We start from the raw sequence: 14,570 nt of genomic DNA, 5'->3' as shown, positions 1-14,570 counted from the left end.
TTGGCAGATTTACTGCAGCAAGGCGATTGGATGGTCAGGTTAGATCTCAAGGATGCTTACCTGTCCATCCCCATTTATCCTACACACCGTTGTTTCCTTCAGTTTCACTGGAACGGTCGGTGGTTCGAGTTTTTGGCCCTTCCTTTCGGGCTTTCCTCGGCTCCTTGGTGCTTCACCAAGGTTTTGAAGCCGGTGGTCGCGCACCTCCAGGAACAGGGAGTGCGCTTGATAATTTATCTGGACGACATCCTGATCATGGCTCACAATCCGGAGCTGGTAACCCAACATCTGCAGATGACTATCTCATTGATACAGAACCTAGGGTTTGTGATCAATCAGGTCAAATCGGCTCTGACCCCGTCGCAATCGACTGACTTTCTGGGTTTTTTGATCAATTCCATGTCGGCTTAGTTGAGTCTTCCAAAGTCCAAGTTGAAGGACCTGAAGAAGGAGATTGTGTCTCTTCTCGGCAAACAGATGGTCTCAATCAGGACGATCACCAGAGTAGTGGGGTTGTTGACGTCGTCCATTCAGGTAATATTCCCTGGACCCCTTCATTACAGGGCGCTACAGAGGCTCAAGATACAACATCTTCAGAGAGGTCTGGCTTATACGGATCTAGTTCCTCTGTTGCAGGAGGTGAGAGACAAGATGCGTTGGTGGTTGAGCCATGTTGAGGCATGGAACGGCAGAGTCATTTTCGGCTCTCAGCCCGAGGTGGTTATAGAGTCCGACGCCAGCCGTTGGGGCTGGGGGGCGCGCTGTGGCAATGTTCCCACAGGAGGCAGGTGGTCGCCTCAGGAGCTAGAATTGCACATAAATTGTCTAGAGCTTCTCGCAGGGTCGTTCGCGATTCGGACCCTGTCCCCCCAGCAGACTTCATGTTGCATTCTCCTTCGACTGGACAACGTGTCTGCGGTGCGGTACATAAATGTAAATTGGGGGGGGGGGGGGGGGGGGGACGAGATAGTCCATGTTAGTGGAAATAGCCAAGGACTTCTGGCACTATTGCCACAATCGCCAGATCACGGTGATAGCGGAGTACATTCCAGGACAGTCCAATGTCGTTGCGGACTGGAATTCGAGACATCTCGGGGATTATAGCGATTGGCAGCTTCTTCCCAGAATGTTCCAATGGTTACGGGACCTGTGGGGTCCGTTCCAGATCGATTTGTTTGCATCCAGGCTGAACCGGCAACTCGCCAGGTTTTTCAGTTGGAGGCCGGATCCAGCAGCGGCAGCTACGGATGCATTTCTGCAGGATTGGCCGGGGACAGTAAACTACGCGTTCCCACCTTTCCTTCTCATTACGCGAGTGACTTCTCATATTCTCAAGCAGAGAACGGAGGTTGTGTTAGTGACGACTCTGTGGAGGTTGCAGCCTTGGTTCCCGGTTCTGCTCGGGATGTGCTGCGACCTCCCCAGGTTGCTCCCTTGGTAAGAGTTTCTTCTCCTGGGACCTCTCGGGGAACAGCACCCGTTGATTCTGTCACAACGCCTATTGCTGATGGCATGGAGGCTTTCAGGCAACAGTGGGACTTGCCTGGAGTTTCGGGAATGGCTTCTGAATTCATCAAACAAGCTTGGGCCCCACCCACGAGGAAGCGATACTGGTCAGCCTGGAAGAGCTGGTTGGGTTGGTGCGTGGAACAGGACTTGGATCCCGTGGGGGCAGGCCTTTCCCATGTTGTAAATTTTTTGTCAGAAAAGGCGGCTAGCGGTCTGGCCTATAGATCAGTGAATAATTTCAGGTCGGCCATTTCCGCGGGGCACACCCACATTGACGGGAAACAGGTGGGTATGCACCCTTTTGTATGCAAACTCCTTATGGGCATACGAGTGGCAAATCCTCCTAAACCCAGGTATTCTGGGTTGTGGGATGTTTCCTTAATGATCAAACTCTTAGATTCTTGGCCTTCTAACAACCTGCTGTTGAGAAAGCAGTTTTTTGCAAAGTTAGCTATGCTGTTATGTTTGTCGGCTTGCAGACGTTCATCGGATGTACGTGCTCTGGAGGTTACAGGTAGAGTATTTACTCCGGAAGGAGTTTGTTTTACTATTACTGGTCGTACAAAAACTATCTAGGCATGTTGAATATAATGCTTTTCCCAGTAATGTAAAGCTATGTGTAGTCCAATGCTTGAAAACTTACGAGGAATGTACTCGTTCTCTGAGACCGACTGGTATATCCCAACTTTTGATTGCCGTGCAAAAACCATTCAAACCTGTGTCCACTGCCACCATTGCCAGGTGGCTTAAGTTTATCATGAAAGAGGCTGGTATTGTTGTTCAATTGTTTGGGGCACATTCGGAGCGTGGTGCCATGGCATCCAAGTCATATTTATTAGGAGCTAACATTCAGGATATCATGCATGTGCAGACTGGTCGTCTGAGTCGACATTCAAGCAATTTTATTATAAGCCGGTGGGAGACATAACATCTGTTGTTTTTGATAAAGCATTAAACTAGCATAATCCGAAGCCTCCGGTCCTGTAATAAAATCAAAAATTAGCTAGCATTCGCGCCAAGAATTTTCAATTCTATTAAGGACACAGAGGCGAAGATTATCCCTATTTTCAATGTTTGATGATGCTTACCCGCCGTTGTGAAGTAGCTTATGCTGATATTAAACAGAAGTTACAGGTTGTTCATATTTGGTTTTTCTAGGCGCTGACAATCAAAAAGAAAGAAGATTCTTCATTTGAAGACTTGGGTTGGAACTGAATTCCGGTTATTTCCATATTGGAGAATATTACGACTGTTTGGTTATTGGACCTTTTCTGCAAGTTCGAGCAAAGAAAGAGGTTAATGGGACTGTTACCAGGGCTCTTATGAGGGCTAAGGAGGCGTGGCTAAGGCTAAGCATCATGGACAATGTAGTTTTTTCATATTAAACTGTGTGTTTTTTGGCTGCTGTGATTTTAACAGTAAAGAAAGAGATAGCATAATCCTCACCTCCGTGTCCTTAAAAGAATTGAAAATTCTTGGCACGAATGCTAGCTAATTTTTGATTCTCCACCTAACTGCAGATTTCTCACATTGGAATACTCCCCAAGTTCCAGACTAGGTATGGAAAACTATTCCATAAAGGTGCTTCGCTAGGTGGTGCTGTGTGGTTCCATACTTCCCAAGGAAGTGATGGAGCTGAGCCAAATATAAGCGCCACCCAGTGCACGGACGTCAGTTTCTTGTCTTTTCCCTTTCAGAATGAATGGGAATGTGCATGAACAATTGTTGGTAACAGTATGATGAATACTAACTTGGGACCTTTTCAGTTGTTCAAAAGAACCCACTCCACAGAACAGAACAGAAAGGTTGGAAGGGCGGTGAAGAAACTGCAGTTAGAGAACCCACCAGAAAAAGCACTACCAAAGATGTGAAACGTGTTCCTTTGATGGATACCTCTAACTGCAGATTCCTCACCTTAGAACAGATGCCAAAATAGTACCTCCTGAGGTGGGGGATCTGAGGAGTGGGCTCAGACCACCTCACTGGACTTGGCTGTCAAGGTAGCAGTGATCGTGATCTTATGCACTGGTGCCCACATCTCAGCCTGGCAGGTGTCAAGGCTCACTAAGCCACTGGAGTCAAGCTATCCTGGCTGATGAAGGCTGATAACCAGAAACCAGTCCTAGTATGCTTGATTCCGGTCCAGGGAAGGCATGGCTTGGCAGTTCGGTCTGGACTGTTCCCATGAGGCACAGGGTAAAGACTGATTTGCATATGGCCAGGTCTGAACTGGGGTGGCTTGGTGAGCAAAATAACAATGGATTAAACCCAGATCTGTGACTGGAGGTGAATGTTTTGCCATAGTGCAACATTCCGTCCATCATCTTGTGTGTTTTGCTGTTCACCCTATGTGGGGAGGATAAGCCCAGACGTGGGGCCCGTGCTCACTAAGCCACTGGAGTCAAGGTATCCTGGTTGATGAAGGCTGATAGCCAGAAACCGGTCCTAGGACGCTTAATTCCGGTCCAGGGAGGACATGGCTTGGCAGTTCCGTCTGGACTGTTCCCATGAGGCACAGGGTCAAGACTGATTTGCATATGGCCATGTCTGAACTAGGGTGGCTTGGTGAGCACAATAACGATGGATTAAACCTAGATCTGTGACTGCGGGTGAATGTTTTGCCATTGTGCAACATTCCGTCCATCATCTTGTGTGTTTTAGATGTCAAGGACAGGCACTCCATTTTCCAATGGAGTAGTATCAGCCTTAATGCTTTTGGAATGAGCTTCCAGACTTTCTGGAGGCAGTGTCTTGGCCTGTACATAGCAGATCTTATTGCAGAGGACTATCCACCTTGACAAGGTCATCTTCTGCGTAGCCTCCCTTTTTTTGCTCCAGATAACCCCACATAGTAGGGCCTTAACTTAGTTATGAGGTTTCTCATGTGTATAATGCATGGCTGCTCGCTGCATCTACTGACCTTAAAGATAGTCTTCCTCATTGCAATGACATCAGCTCATTGCATAAGTGAACTTCAAGTTCAAGCCCTTAGACGCAAAGCAGATTGGCATTATCAGTATACAGATCTCTAGATTGGGACTTTTTTAGATAGAAGAAAATAAAAAAATAAAAAAGAGAGAGTCCAATTCCCAGAGTGTGCGGGCTGGTCGGTGAGGAATCTGCAGTAAGATAGAGAATCCACCAGACGGATTATCACTGAAGTTAAGTAACGTGTTCTTCTGATAGATCTTTCTAACAGCAAATTCCTTACCTTTTGAACAATGTCAAAGCAATACCTGCCCAGGTGATTTGGCTAAGATCAAGGAGTCCAGCATGACTGAGCGGGCAAAATGCACCTTTGAACAGACCAGCCAGCTAAGACAGTATGGCCTTGTGAACATAGTTACCAATTCCCAAGTGGCCACATGAAAAATGTACCAAACATGTACTTTGCACAAGTGCAGTAGTACCGGTCTTAGCTCTTGTAAAAATTAGCACATGAGCCTTCTGGATGCCACTTCCTCTCTAGTGCGTAGAATATCTTTAGGAAGAACATGGTCCATTTGTGATGGTCGGTTTTGTACTGATTTGCACTTCTTTGCCCCGAGAACCCCCCAAAGAGCTGATCATCCACCCAATGATCTTCGGAGCAATCTACATAAAAGCTTAGTTCCTTCTTAGGCTACAAATGGTGGATTATTCTACTCCTAAGATGAATGAACGGGGGCAAAGAATGCCAGAAGCGGGATAGGCTGCTTGACATAAAATGGATTGCCACTTTAGACAGAAAGAAAGCTTGGGGACTCCCCACCAACTTGTTTGAGAAGAATGTTGTATAAGGTTGGTTGACCGTAAGAGCCTACAGCTGGCTCACAAGCCTAGCTTATGTTAGTGCCAGAAGCCTGATGGACAACTGCACATCGGCTCAAAAAGGGGAAACATAAAAAAAACTAATTTCAAGTCACGCTGTTGTATCACAAAGAGTGTTGGCAGAAACAAGTGTTGCAAAACTTCCAAAACTCGCATTGCAACAGAGGATTTAAATAAATAAGTCTGATCCTAAAACCACAAAAAAGTCGAACGAGCTGTCTAAAGGGCCATCACTTTACCGAAAGTAAGTCCTTGCTAGACCAGGCATAAAGCAAACAATAAAACTTTAGATAACTTGGCTTGCACTGGGTCTCTGTGGAGGCTGCCGTGCAAAGCTACAAAACTGTACCAATGTCTAGTTGACCCCGATTTTGTGGAGGAATGCCCAGTCACCAACATGGCAATCTCATGAGAAAGGTCATATGAAGTCATGTGCCACTGCTCAATTGCCAAGCATGGAGCTGCAAATTGTGCAGGCCCGGGTGCCACAACCTGCCTACTGCCGTCACAGAAGATGCCTCCAAAACAGCTGCTTGATAGGACAGATGCTCATGCCCAGGAGTCCCAGATACCGGACACACACACTCTCGGCTCAGTACTGTGCAGCAAGGATGATGTGGACGCGATATGTACAGATCTTCAGAAGTCAGGAGAGGCAGGAACACATACAGGTGCGCGGAACACTGCTCTAGGCTGAATGAATCAATGCCTTAGCAAGAATGAGCTTCTTGAATTTTTTCGTCCACAGGAAGGTGCAGAGGTAAGAGATCTAAAACAGGATGAAGAAATCCTACCATCTTCAGCACCTGGAAGTAGCAGTAGTATTGCTCAGCTTCTACTTCAGATGCGGGAATGCACTCTATGGCCTCTTTGGCCAAAAGGGCCTGCATGTCCAGCTGCAAGGGTACAGGTGGCTCTCAGTCAGCTGCCCTGATGGTGGTGGAAGGTGCAGCAGGGTGAAAAGAAATGGGAGGGCATAGCCCTGATGTACAATTTAGGGACCCACTTGTTTGAAGCGATGGCTTGCCACACTTGGAGGAAATATCTGATCCCGCCTCTGAAAGGGTGGCTGTGTGTCAGAAGAGACGCACTAAAGCAATTTTGTTTTGACTGCAGATGCTGCAGTGCCAAGAGACTGAGCAGCACATTGTCCCTGATGTCCTGGGCATTGCCTTTGCAAACTACAGCCTCTACCACAAAAAGGCTGAGAGACCTATTGGACTGTTGACTGGGTTTGAACTCAGCAGCATTGGAAACACCTACTGTAGCTCCAAACAGGACGAAATTGCTGTTTAAACTGTCTGGGTGGGGCAGACAGGTCCAAGGAATGTGCTGTGGCACTGTTTTCTTGAAGATGCTAAGGGCTAAGGCCGCTTTCTTGCCACAAAGGCAAAACCTATCAAATGGCATGTCCATCAGGTTGCTTGGACATCCCTGGAGAAGCCAAAAGACCACATCTAGGCGTCGCCACTCATACCCATTGCCCGCCCTAGGCAGTCGACCATCTCCAAGTCGGAGTGAATACAAATTTACTTGCATATCGGCCATCCTGGATAGCTTGAGTCAGTGATACCCAGAGGCCATTCTGAACTCCCTGTAAGACTTGGGCCACCATGTCCACCACCACTTGGGCCACCACTGACACCCTCTCACCAGATGTCGCCTTCTTCACGGAAATCTGGACCAACCTCACCTCTGCCCCGACATTGCTACCACCATCCCCGACGGATACAAGATCCAGAGGAAGGACCACCCAAGAGGAGAACTCGCCATTGCACACAAGAACTCCCCCCGACTCACCAAGTCCAGCACGAACGACTCCTTGTCCACCACAAAACACCTCCATTTCCAGATCCAGACTAGCCCCAGAACAACACTACGCGGCACCCTCGCCTACAGACCTCCCGGACCTTGAACCGTGTTCAACACAACCATCACCGACCTCCTTGCACCCCACAGCATTGCCTCCATGGGCTAAATATTGCTTGGAGACCTCAACTTTCACCTCGACAACCTCAGAGACCTAAACTCCTCCTGGACAATCTCACCAACATCAGGCTGAAACAGATTGTCACCATCCTCCACCTACAAGTAAGGACACACCCTCAACCCCATCTTCTCAGGTGGTAACAACATCCACTTCAGCCACACCACACAACCCCCCTGGACGGACCAGCACTGGGTAAAACGTGTCTTTCGACAAAGCCACAGTTCACAAACCTACACGACGCCCTCCGCAAAGGAACTGGAGCAAGGTCACCGAGGAGCACCTCAACTCCACCCTCAACCACGATCCCGCTCCCACCTCGACCGACACCAACTCTGCAGCCAAAGAACTATACAGATGAATCACCAACTGTGCAGACAAGCGTGCCCCCCTCCGCAACCCCAACAGAAAGCACCCCAGGAAGGCCACCTGGTTCACCACCGACCTCCAAGAATCCAGACGCACCTGCAGATGTCTCGAGAAGTTATGGAGGAACAGCAAAACTACTCAAGATCGGACCACCTACAAGAACGCCATGACATAATACTACCAACTCATCAGATCCACCAAAAGGACCTTCATCCAGAACAAAATCCTCGCTAACTCCAGCAACTCAAAGGAACTCTTCAGTACCATTCAGGAATTCACCAAACTCTCCTGCAAAGCCACGGACGTCACAACCTCCCAGGACCTTTGCTGCAAACTTGGCTCCTACTTCCATCTGAAAATGAAGTCCCTCTACAACAACTTCAACAAACAGACACCAGACACTGAAACCACACCTTCCTCGAGCAATAACAGCCACCCTACCATCTTCGCCTGGACAATGAAAAGCAGTCACTCAGGAGCCCCCACGTATCCCTGCCCTCTGCACATCTTCCAGAGAGCCACCGCCGCCATAGCACTTGAGCTATGATGCACCATCAACGCCACTTTCGAATCCAGCACTTTCCCCAACGACTGGAAACAAGCATAAGTCAAGAATCCCTCTGCAGACCAGACGGACCTCAAAAACTGACTCATCTCTCTCCTCCCCTTCATGGTTAAAGTCACCAAGAAGGTAGTCACCGTCCAGCTAACGAAGTTCATCGAAGAGAACTCCATCCTCGACCCTTGCCAGTCCAGATTCTGAAACCACAGCACAGAGACCGCCGTCCTCGCCACCATAGACGACATTTGCACTCTCCTCGACCAAGGCCACACCTTGGTCCTCATCCTACTAGATCTCTCTGCAGCCTTCACCACAATCTCCCACCGCACTCACTCTCTCGACTGGCTCCGCTCCTTCCTCACCAGCAGAACCCAAAGAATCAGACTTCTGCCCTTCCTCTCCGAATCTAGAAATCAACTGCGGAGTACCCCAAGCATCATCGCTTTGCCCCCGCTCTTCAACATCTACATGGCCCCCTCGTCGCCATCGTCAGACAGCATGGACTCCGCATAGAATCCTACGCCAACGACACCCAGCTCATACTCTCCCTCACAAAGGATCCCCACACCACCAGGCTCAGCTTCCAGGAAGGAATGAAAGACGTTGCATCATGGATGAACAAACAGCTGCCTGAAGCTCAACTCGGAGAAGACAGAAGTCCTCATCATCTAACCCAACCCTCAGCATGAGACATCACCTGGTGGCCCACTGCCCTCGGAAAGCCCCCCCCACTCCCACAGACCACACCCGCAACCTCAGCATCATACTCTACTCCTCCGTCACCATGACCCAACAGATCAATGCCGTAGCCTCCACCTGCTTCAACACCCTCCGCATCTTTCACAAGACCTTCAAATTGATCCCCCCGAATCCAGAAAGACCGTCACCCACGCACTCATAACAAGCAAATTGGACTACGGAACCGCCCTCTATGCCAGAATCAACAAATGCCTGCTCAGCAAACTCCAGACCATCCAGAACAACGCGGCCAGTCTAGTCTTCGGCATCCCACGACATGAACACATCACCAAACACATACAAGACCGCCACTGGCTCCCTGTCGAGAAAAGAGTAAGCTTCATGCTACTCATCCACGCCTACAAATCCTTTCACAACACCAGACCCCAATACCTCAACGAAAGTCTCCTTCCACGTACCTAAGACAAACCTCCACTCTAACTGCCGAAACCCCAAGCATCCGCAGAGCCAGAGCGGGTAAGAGTCTTCTCCTACATCACGGCAAAGACCTGGAACGAGCTCCCAATCATTATCAGACGCTGTTCCACTCTGTACACCTTCAGGAAGAGCCTCAAGAGCTGACTCTTGGGCTGACTTGGAGCTGCACCCCTCAAACTCCTTGAGGCCCTCACGGGTGAGTAGCGTGCTTCACAATTCCTTGACTGATGTCCCAAAGGGCCTGGGAGTAGTCGGCCAATGAGGCAGCTGGTATTCTGAAATAGCAGAGCAGCTCATGAAGGAAAAGATGGGCTTGCCAGCTGTATCTTATCTCAGACTGCTGATAAGGCGGGTAGTGAGGAAGGCATTGGAATTAACCTTACATGTGAATGCTGACACCAAAATACTTGCGGTGGGACGTTTGGTAACAAAGTCAGGGTTCCCTGGGTCTTGTCTATGGTGCCGTGTGAAGTGCCTAACTAGTGGTCCTGAACATGGTTTTCCCAAGTGCCCAAAGGGGTATCCATGAGGGCCTCATTAGATGGTATTAGAGACTCTGCCGGCGCTTGACCAGGCTGGTGTACCTCTTTAAAAACATTAGTGTTCAAATACATACTAGAGTGCTATACGGGTTGTGCTTTAGCCCCCTTCACCTAATGACAGTGAATGAGGCACTCTCCTCTGCGTAGGGCCAGGGGGAGAAACATGACCAGTATCCGGATAAGTATTCACGCCACTGGCACCGTGTAGTCCATAACAGCAGTTTTCGTTATCATATTGGGGGACACAATCCTCCCCTTCATCAAAATTCCCATTGTCTTAGTTAGTGCTAAAAAGATTTGGTAACCAAGTGGTTAGGACAAGTTATCTGATTCAGAAGGGTTAAAGCCAGCTGTACTCTGGTGGGAGTAGGGCGTAGACTGTGTCGAGGTGGATTCTGCTCAGAGTCAGCAAACACAATGGGCTACAAATCCTCCCCTGGTGTGAACACCAGCATTAATGCAAAGGGACCAGTGCACAGTGGGGTCACCTGAAGCAAAGTCCACATCGGAGCTGGTGCAGAACCAAAAGTGGGTTCAAGGGGCACAGAAGGCATGGAGGGTGGACCCGCTGGCGGAATTCCAACTGGGACCCAAAATATGCCAGAGAGAGCCAGTAAAGTGTCCAAAATGTATAGCATGACCTCCCTAAAGGCTTGCTCGAATCCCGAATGGACCTGTTAATTTGGGGTGCATGGAGACTAGACTCCGAATCGACTCAGACGGTAAGCTAGAGCAAGATTAAGTGGCATGTTGAAGCCCTTGCTGCCTCTCAAGAGTTTGAGAGTTGTGAGAAGCGGACGATTCTCACTTCAACTTTTTGAGACTGCAAAAATTATCTGCCTCAGGAACAACTTTGGGAGTGGGACCTTTCTTTCAATTTCTGCAGGTCACTGCCTGGAGCCTTCCCATGTTAGGCAACGTACAGATACACTTCACGATACAGTTTGGTTTATGGATTAAGCTGAGAAGAGTCGTGGGTAGAACCTAAAAAAAAAACAAGATGAAGGACGGAATGTTGCACAATGGCAAAACATTCACCCCCAGTCACAGATCTGGGTTTAATCCATCGTTAATTTGCTCAACAAGCCACCCCAGTTCAGACATGACCATGTGCAAATCAGTCTTGACCCTGTGCCTCAGGGGAACAGTCCAGCCCGAACTGCCAAGCCATGTCTTCCCTGGACCGGAATCAAGCATCCTAGGACCGGTTTCTGGCTATCAGCCGTCTTCAGCCAGGATAGCTTGACTCCAGTGGCATAGTGCGCAAGGGACCCACTTCTGGGCATACCCTTCCCACATAGGGTGAACAGCAAAACAAACAAGATAATGGACGGAATGTTGCACAATGACAAAACATTCACCCCCAGTCACAGATCTAGGTTTAATCCATCGTTATTTTGCTCACCTAGCAACCCCAGTTCAGACATGACCATATGCAAATCAGTCTTGACCCTGTGCCTCATGGGAACAGTCCAGCCCAAACTGCCAAGCCATGTCTTCCCTGGACCGGAATCAAGCATCCTAGGAGTAGGGCGTAGACTCCATCGAGGTGGATTCTGCTCAGAGTCAGCAAACACAATGGGCTACAAATCCTTCCCTGGTGTGGACACCAGCGTTAATGCAAAAGGACCAGGGCACAGTGGTGGCACCTGAAGCAAAGTCCACATCGGAACTGGTGCAGAACCAAAAGTGGGTTCAAGGGGCACAGAAAGTATGGAGGGTGGACCCGCTAGTGGAATTCCAACTGGGGCCCAATGTATGCCAGAAAGAGCCAGTAAAGTTCCCAAAATGTACAGCATGACCTCCCTAAAGGCTTGCTTGAATCCCGAATGGACCTGTTAATTCGGGGTGCATGGGGATTAGACTCCGAATCGACTCAGACGGTAAGCTAAAGCAAGATGAAGTGGCATGTTGAAGCCCTTGCTTCCTCAAGAGTTTGAGAGTTGTGAGAAGCGGACGATTCTCACTTCAACTTCTTGAGACTGCAAAAATTATCTGCCTCAGTAACAATTTTGGGAGTTCAACCTTTCTTTATACTTCTGCAGGTCACTGCCTGGAGCCTTCCCAGGTTAGGCAACGTACAGATACACTTCACGATCCAGTTTGGTTTATGGATTAAGCTGAGAGGAGTCGTGGGTAGAACCTAGGCACCATAGTGATACTCCATGGGGTCTGTCACACCCATTTGTTAGCGATAGTCCCTACACAGCTTGAACCCTGTTCTTTGGAGGTGACATTTTACCTAGCTCACTGGTAACATTTTCGGAAAAGGGGTCTTGAAAAGACCAGAGTAGTCCTGATCAGCATCATAAGATGTGAAAAGAAAGAAACTGATGTCAGCATGCATGACGCCACTACTTTCATAGCAGAGCTTGCATGTGCCATAAGGCACAGTGGATGGAAGCAGATTCAGGAGGCTAAGAGACCAAGAAGCCTCAGAGCTGCTCTCACTGTGATCCAGGTTCGAACCTGAAGCATCTGGCTCATACTCTAAATGTCTTGGACTCGCTGTGGCAGAGGGAAAGCTCTGAACTCCACTGTGTTCAGGAGTGCTCCAATATAATGAAGGCGCTTTAAAGGAGTGAGATGGGACTACAATTAATTGATAGTGAGCCACACGTCAAGCAGTTTGCTATTTTGCAGAGGATGTCTACGACTGTGGTGAGCCCGCTTTCAGTCAGTTGTCAAGGTACTGGAATACTTAGATCCCCGACCTCTAAAGATGGGCAGGGCCCAATGGTTGGACATTCCCTTTAAGGAAAAACTAAAGTGGTATAGTGGCTATGGTATCCGGGTAAGAGGAATTGGAGGACCCTGCTTGCCTGCATGCTGTTTGCCAGATTCATGTCCTTCAAAGGACTGGGGTGTCTGATGTATAACTGGTAGTAAATGCTGTCTATACTACAGTCCACTGGAATAGTATCTAAACGTTCTGAATTGATGAGGGAATTGTTTGGCAGGGGTAATTAGCCCCAAGCAGTGTGCTGAAGCCCTGCTGTCCTCAAAGGGCTCAAATGCAGAGTACACCTTCTCACCCAAAAGGCGAGACCCATCAAAAAGTATATCTAGGTGGGAGGCCTGTATATTGCTAGAGGATGCTGTGCAACACATCCACACATGGTGGCGAAGGACAAAACTAATCTTTACCCAACCTCAGACAGTCTTTAGTATCCAGACCTGCGCTGAAAACATATTTGGTGAAGTTCAGTCTATTGTGGGACGTCTTGGCCAATGAGGCCCACGGTCTTTTGGGACTGCTGGCATAATCTCACTGGCCATGTCCCATAGGGCATGTGTAACCTTCCAGCAAACAAACAGTATTGACGGAGTGCAGTGCTAAATTGGCCTATGAAAACATGTGCTTTCTAAAAGCATCATTACCCTTGGATTCACTATCGGGAGAAGTGATAGTTTATCTTGCTGGTTGAGGCGTTTACAATAGGATTCTCTGGAGTGGGGTGCTGGGTGAGGAAATCTGGGTCTCCAGGCACTGGTCTGACATCTTGTCACCTGCCCATTCACAGGTGAGCAAAAATAAGCAGCCAAAAATATAGAACTTAGAGTATCGTTAAAAGATAAAAAGGGCTCAGAGGTTGCTGGCCCAGACTGCAAAATCACCACTGTAATTCTAGTGCCTCAGCTGGCCTCTGGACCCCGACTGCAAATGAGGCACTGGTAGCCCAAGTGGTAAGTCAAGCTCTGTCTCAAGTGTGGTGTCAAACCCACTGACATGAATCAATATAAAAGGCATCATCAGTATAGTGAGGGGGAAGCAAGTCACCCCTATCACCATCATCTTGGGACGTTCCCTTCTCTGGTACAGGACCAGTCGGAAATAAAGAGAGAATGGAGCCCATGCTGGTAGGTGTGATGGGGCAGAGGAACCTGATTAAAGTCGGGTTGCATGACAACTAGTTGCCCTACTTCGTATTTCTTAGTGATACATTGGTTAGGCTTGAGCAAAAGCCAGATTTGGGGTCAGACACTGTGTTGGCAGTAGGTCATACTCCAGCGGCAGTTACGTTCGCACTGGCATGAGGTTATACTGGGACTGGTGTAGATCTCGGGCCAGAGTAGTAGTATGTACTGACATTGGTAAGGGCTTTATAATGAGTCTGAAAGAAGCAGTGTCGGGGATGGTTCTTCTGCCAGTTATCCAACTAAAGACTCCTGTGAATCCAAGGGGCCAGAAGGCACACCAGTGGGTGATGAAAGCACACATTAAATGTGCAACAGCCCCTATGAAGGCCTTGAACAGCTTCTGGTGTCAACGAGGGTCTGGGAAATTTGTGGTATGTCGGGACCAGCTGAGCAATTGATTCTAGGGGCAATGACCTTGTGTTGGGTGCAACTGAGAATATGACGTACTCGTGCCATCTCGGAGTCAGAGTGGACGAATATGGTGGAATCCTGCTTCAATTTCTTATGTTTGCACCTGGACTTTAACTGACTGGAGTAATTCTATTGCCAAGTTCAGCTGGCAACAGAGTGCCCTCAGGATTGAGTCTGTGATTTGGAGCATGAGTGAAGCCTACAAGTTGGTCATAAATTAGAGCATGAGAAAGACCTATGCAAAGGCTTCCGCTTCTTCTTGTGCTCAGCAACATAGTTTCCC

This window comes from Lissotriton vulgaris, chromosome 5 (genome assembly GCF_964263255.1).
Source record: "Lissotriton vulgaris chromosome 5, aLisVul1.2, whole genome shotgun sequence".
Classification (NCBI taxonomy): domain Eukaryota; kingdom Metazoa; phylum Chordata; class Amphibia; order Caudata; family Salamandridae; genus Lissotriton; species Lissotriton vulgaris.
Note: the sequence above shows the minus strand (reverse complement) of the source record.